Source organism: Chenopodium quinoa, unplaced genomic scaffold (assembly GCF_001683475.1).
Source record: "Chenopodium quinoa cultivar QQ74 unplaced genomic scaffold, ASM168347v1, whole genome shotgun sequence".
Lineage (NCBI taxonomy): Eukaryota > Viridiplantae > Streptophyta > Magnoliopsida > Caryophyllales > Amaranthaceae > Chenopodium > Chenopodium quinoa.
The window spans coordinates 813,815-820,614 of NW_018744290.1; the positions used below are offsets into that span (position 1 = coordinate 813,815).

At 34.2% G+C, this 6,800-nt stretch overlaps 1 pseudogene; it reads right to left on the bottom strand.

Annotated features, from left to right (window-relative positions):
- Positions 1 to 498: 498 nt before the first annotated feature.
- On the bottom strand, positions 499 to 6,537 carry LOC110695105 (annotated as a pseudogene).
- Between the last annotated feature and the right edge of the window lie 263 nt (positions 6,538 to 6,800).

Consider the following 6,800-nt stretch of genomic DNA (forward strand, 5'->3'; position numbering starts at 1 on the left):
GTTAGCTTTTCCTTTTTTTTTAACCAATAATATCATGGCGACATGTAACCGTTATGGTCCCCACTAACGAATTCTTAATGAAATCTGTTAACGGATGATAAAATCCATTTTTTGAATTTTTTGTGGTGTTAAAAAAATCAAAATTTAGAATACATGATTTGCTACTTTGCAACTTCAATTTTCTGCACGACTCCACAAACATGCTTGTGTGTCCTTTGTGACTAGTGATCACTAGACCCAAAGCCCATTTTACTTGAATTACGTAATTAGCGTCTTTTTTATCTCTCAACATTAAAGATATATTAACATTTTACAAAAAGATCCTTCAGTAATTAAGTAGTGACATTGAGAAAATTAATAACAAATCAATGATTAGTTACTACTTACTAGTTTACTACTCTATACATAATAAAGATAGAAACTTTTTTCAATTAGTATTTCAAAATATGGATTTTATGCGACTATTAACTCTTGACGAGTGGAGTATAAAAATGATAATAAAAGGGGGAATGATGCTTTTTATATATTGTTTTAACAATGATTACAATGTCATCCCTAGGCACCTTCAATTCTAAAACATAAAATCAGACTGCTTCTGGGCTTTCAGCTCCTTCACTCTCTCCTCAGTATCCTTAAGTGCTTTTCCAAATGTGCTAATTAACTGATGCAAAATTGTATCAGAAGATGCTAAAAATCAGTATGGTACAGAAGTTTAAGAACTATTTTAGTTAACGGAAATTTTTACCTCATCAATGTCTTCTTCAGAGATAATTAGTGGAGGGCATAGCATAACGTTATCAACGGCCTCACGAACTATCATACCGTATTTCTGACATTGTGTCACGAAATATGCACCTACTCCTGCACATCAATGATGACAAGGAGGTCCAGGACTGTGAGATGGCTAAACAGAATAGAGTAACATGAATCAGTTGCGCTCCAAGAACAGATTGGAGTAAGCCTGATAACAATTTTACTGAAATCAACTGATAGATAACAGAAAACAGATAACAGGAAACAGGAAACAGGAAACTTGCCCCATTCAGAAGGAAATGGATCGTTTGGTGAATTATTGTCAGTGAATTCAATTGCAAGATTTAAGCCAGTTCCTCTTATCTGTAGCACAAAATTACTTAAACATTATTAAGTGCAAGCTAGCAGCGCGCAACAGCACACACTATCACACTAGACTGAAAAAGAGACGGAAAAAACCACTAGAACACTAAGATACCTCCCCAATGATAGGACTGTCAGCAAAAGTTCTCATTCCGTCCTGAAATTTTGGTGTAAGGTTTCTTACTCGCTCAACAATATTTCTTTCCCTAGAAAAATAAGATAACATCAGCTTCTACCAATATTTAACAATCCATAATCACGCAGTAAGCAGTTGAAAGTTTACTTCATAACTGAGAACTATATAGATAATCATACTTGTACAACTTCAATGATTCGAGTGCAACAGCACATGAGACCGGGTGCCCAGAATACGTAAATCCATGGAAAAAGGAACCTGAAGTAAATATATAATTAAATTCCTTAATCACTTACAAGTTACAACAAAGCACTAAATTAAATGTTTTACATATAATCAATTGCAGTACTATTTTACTGTAATAGATCCACACCAAGTTTGTTGCTTTCTGAATAGATAACTTCTGAGATTTCAGGCTTAAAAGAATGGCTCCAATGGGAATGTAAGCTGAAGATAGAGCCTGTAAAAGCAGTGGAGATAATTAATTAAGGACTTACAGCTAGCACTATTATGAGACCGAGATTTTGAAGATCGAGCAGGCCATACCTTGGCAATGGAAACCATGTCTGGTTTAAGGTTGTATTTATCAGAACCAAACATTTCTCCAAGTCTTCCAAATGCACAGATAACCTTCACAAGACAACATATATAGGTAAAGAAGCAACAGCACAATAGTTACTTCTTCATCCCAACAAACTTGTCGAAATATGTAATTAAAAGGGAACATATACAACTACATACCTCATCCGCAATAAAGAGGATGTCATATTTCTTCAATACTGCTTGAACCTGTGCCAAGTATGACCACATTATAAAGTTTAATATCTAAGCCAGAAGAAATATAAAATCAATTGATAGAAACCTTCAATTACTGATGTATACATGACATACAAGCGGTTTTACTAGAACAGTATACAGTAAGTAATGGTGCATCAAACTCTTGATATTTAAGGGAGTAAACATTGTAGTAGAAACTTTGCAAATATCAGTTAACAGATCCTGTAACATAAACTCAGGACGCGACACTGGCATATTGAAACAGATAATAATCAGTTCTTACCTCGTCAAAGTATGTTGCTGGGGGAGGTATTACACCTCCTGCTCCTATGACAGGCTCGGCAATAAATGCAGCAATCTGAAACAGAAAAATGCTTTATATCAATGGACAAATTTGTGATAGAAGACTTCATCACAAAAATCAAAATACTAATCCATAGCATTTCAATACCGTCTCTGGTCCTTCTTTGAGGATAAGATTTTCTAGATTATCTGCCAATCTGGTTGCAAACTCCCCCTCCGTTTCACCTATTACAGAAGAAGTGTATCATGTATAAGTCCAAGAAGGAACTGAACAATCAAAGCGAAGATTGATCACAGAACTGAAAAATCAACAGCAACCTGGAAGATGATAACGCCAATAATGAGGACAATCAGTGTGCAAAGAAAAAGGAGCTGGCAAATCAAATTGCTGATGCATGGGAGGAAGCCTATTCAAAAAAAACATGTGAGAATTAGTTTGATAATGAGCACGAAGAAGTCGACAAGTATCCACAATGCAACCTATCTTACCCTGATAAGCTAGCAGCTACAAGAGTAGTACCATGGTATCTGTCAAACGTAAGGAATGAAAGGGTAAAGTTCATCAATTCCTTTAAAATGAAAATGAGACATTACACAAAATAAGATGGAAAAATTACGAAATCATTCGAGCAATAATTTTTTTCTTCTTAGGCCTTCCAAGGGCATTGTTGTAGTACCCAACCAGCTTCACCTGCACACAAATAAATTCCCCAACCCTCGTGTCAAGATATAACACCCATAAACAAAATAACGCGTATGTTAACACAAAATAAACTTCACAGAGAACTTACTACTTACCTGAGTATCATTAGCTTCTGATCCACTATTTACAAAAAAGGCTTTTGCCATTTTTCGTGCTGTAAAAGTCTGCAAAAGCTCCTCAGCAAGATCCTGCAGAATTGACCAAATCATTACTATAAACAATTCCTCGAATTGGATGCAGGATGTCAAGAGCACAGAACAAATACCAGGTTTGCTTCCCTAACTTATTAGACCTTGACATGAACATCGAACAACCTAATATCAAAACTCCAAGGCAAAAGGCCTTGGAATATAATTTACAGTCTAGAACTCGAGATCAAACTATTAATCATAACATGCTGAGTAAGAACTCAAAAGGTAACTTCTGAGTGTGAAGAACTCAGTATGCAGCACTTACTAAAGACACTTTGGTAGTTTTATTCCAGAAAGAATGATAGAACGGCAATTTATTCAACTGTGCAGTTGCAGCAGCAGCAAGTCGAGCTTCATTTCCTCCTGCAAGTTTCAGTCCAGGCATCAGACATGGTCATAGTGTGCAAGTTGCAGCACAACCAACAAAATTGAACTATATATTCGAGGTAACAACAAAATCAGCAATAATGAATGATACTGAGGTATATATTTTCATCATATTAAGATCAGTACCTAAGGCGTTGCACCACAGGCCAGCAAGAGAATCAAGATACTTATTGCCATTGACATCATACACGTAGCAACCCTGCAGGGAGAAAATAAGTGTATAAGCACAACAATATAACTTTCAATCTTAAGTATGATACAGTTAATAGAAGTATGATGAAGAAGGATTTACCTCAGACTTATCTATCACCAATGGACCTAATTTGGTCGTTTGCCACCCAGATGTGAAAGGTGCCAGCATACCATGCCCTTTGAAACTAAAACTACAAATAGAGACAGAACCTATGTCTGAGATGTGATCATCTGAATTATAAACCGAAACAGGTAAAGTTAGGATTGGAAAAGAATTACATATATACCATTTCTTGCTTTCTGTAGTTGAGTCTACTGATGCATCAGTTGTACTTGCATATCTGGTCAGTTTTGAGGTCCGGGGGGCAGAAATAGCAGCATGTTTTGGATTTGAACTCGACTGCAGAATCGAAAATGCAGCAAACATAGTTTCAAAAAAAAAAAAAAAAAAGGCAGCAAACATGTGTCAGGAGTACTTAAGGTACATAAAATGAGCAACTAGCCTAAATAATCCAGTCAATTGTATAGATAATAATGTTACATGTTAATAAGAAAGTACAAGGAAATGTAAAAATCAATTTTATCAAATGGAGCTAACAGATATATAATGTTACATGTTATCAAATGGATGTTAACAATGATAATGCAAGTAAACAAAACATTAAGCAAGCATTGCTAACGGCCTAATAAGATTATAAATTATTTGGCCGGAAGGATTTAAAGGCCTTGATTGCCTTAGAGATTGATTGAATCAAATGTTTCATGTTCGCGGTTTAATCTTCAAAAGAGAGATGATAGTGTTTCTAAGAAAGTAAGAAGGGAAATTTCAAGAATTATCCTCAAAAGATAATGAGAAATTAAGTTGAAGAGTTGAAGAAGGAATGAACATGATACATTTGTTCTAAGTACAAATTTATAAAGCAAGTAATGATAGAGGAAAGCAGTAAATGTTAAATTTTGTTGAAGTGTTGAAGTGAATGATGGCTTAGTTTCCTTAGAAAATCCGAATTCATGAATGTCTACTCTGTACTATGCATGAACTACTAAAGAGAGCCACATAAAGGCAGACGAAATACAGTGTGCAATGTGAATACAATGACATTATTTAATCCCGTCTACATCAATGCACCATTGCCCTTGTCTTGATAGTCATAGGCCGGTATTAAGTACTTAGACAGCTTGTGGATTACCAAACTTTGGGCTTAACACTATAATTGGAAGTAATGGGTATTAAGTGATAATTTAAGCGTTACTCCCTCCGTCCCTTAATTACAGGCAAATATTTCAAAAAACATGGGAATTAAGGTGGATGGAAATAGTTAAGGAATATTACATGGGAAAGATAAAAAGTAGAGAATGTTGTATGAGAATAGTAAAAAGGAGAGAATGTTGTATGTGAAAGATAAAAGTGAGTAATGAATTTTTGGGTACATGTGTACTTTGTATGGAAAAGATAAAAAGTAAGTAATGATTATATGATATATTTAGAAATAGGCATAACATTTTGAGACACCCAAAAAGAAATATTTGCCTGTAATTAAGGGATGGAGGGAGTACCATATAAAAGAAATGGCACCGATTAATAGCAACAACAAATGTGAGCAGCAATTGCACTACGATAATAACATCCCGATTTAAAGCATAAAGAAAATTGTTGATTGGTGTTATCATATCAAAGGGATTAACCAACTCGATATCATTGGTACGTATACAATTCTGTTAAGATAATGTTCAATATTATGTGCACGACAATATGAATGCTGACAATGTTCATCGTACAAAACTGTCAAATGTCAATCATCATTAATTAAACCCTATTTGCAAAGTATTTTGCAAAATGGATGCGTGACAAAACTATTTACCAAACTAAGCTTAAAGGGTAAAACGCTGTCTGAGACAGCGTTTTATACCCTGGTTTTTTTAAAAAAAACCAATGTGTAAAACGATATCTCAGACAGTGTTTTACGTGTTGACTTTTTTTTTTTTAATTTCGTAATTTCTGATTTAAAATCTTTTAAAAAAAAATTGAATATGTAAAACGCAGTCCCAGTCAGCGTTTTACATATTGACTTTTTTTTTTAAAAAAAAAAAACCAAATTTCTGATTTAAAAAAAAAAAAAAAAAAGTAGTGAAACGCTGCCTCAGACAGCGTTTCACTAACTTTTTTTTTTTTTTTTAATTTTTTTTTAAAAAAATTACTCCACCGCTCCTTGCGTTCTCCGAAGCATGCTCCACATTCTCCATTGAAGCAGCAAATTTCATACGAAGTAGTTCCTTCATTAACAACCAAATTTGATTCCTCCAAAATTAGGCTCGAAAAAATCACAAATTTTAGGGGAAAAAAAGGTCAATTTCATAGCTCTTTAATATTGACCGCAAATTCGGTTCAAAAGTAAACTATGCTCGAAAAATCAGACACACCATCTTTCAATAATTGATCTTACCGTCAATAAAATTTGATGATAAACCCTGGAAGGCTGGAATGTTGTAATGGTTGCTGCTTCAATGGAGAACGTGGAGTGTGCTTCAATGGAGAATGTTGTAATTGCTTCAATGGTGATCGTGGAGTACGCTTCAATGGAGAACGTGCTGTAATCAATGGAAACAGTGATTTCCTGTCCCTCTGTCAGTTGGATGGGCTTCCCATCCTTCAGAAATCCAATACGAATTTCAGGTTCCTTGGTGTCAAGCATAAGAGCATATAAGATCTGTGTTCTGCATAGCAATCTTGATATTTCAAAAGTCTGATTATCTGATTTTTTTGTAAAAAAAAAAAAAGTTAGATAGTGAAACAGACAGCGTTTCACTAACTTTTTTTTTTTTTTTTAAAATCAGAAACTTGATAATTTTTAATAAAAAAAAAGTCAATATGTAAAACGCTATTACATATTCAATTTTTTTTTTTAGAAAATTTTAAATCAAAAATTACGAAATTAAAAAGAAAAAAGTCAACATGTAAAACGCTGTCTCGGACAACGTTTTACAAATTGAATTT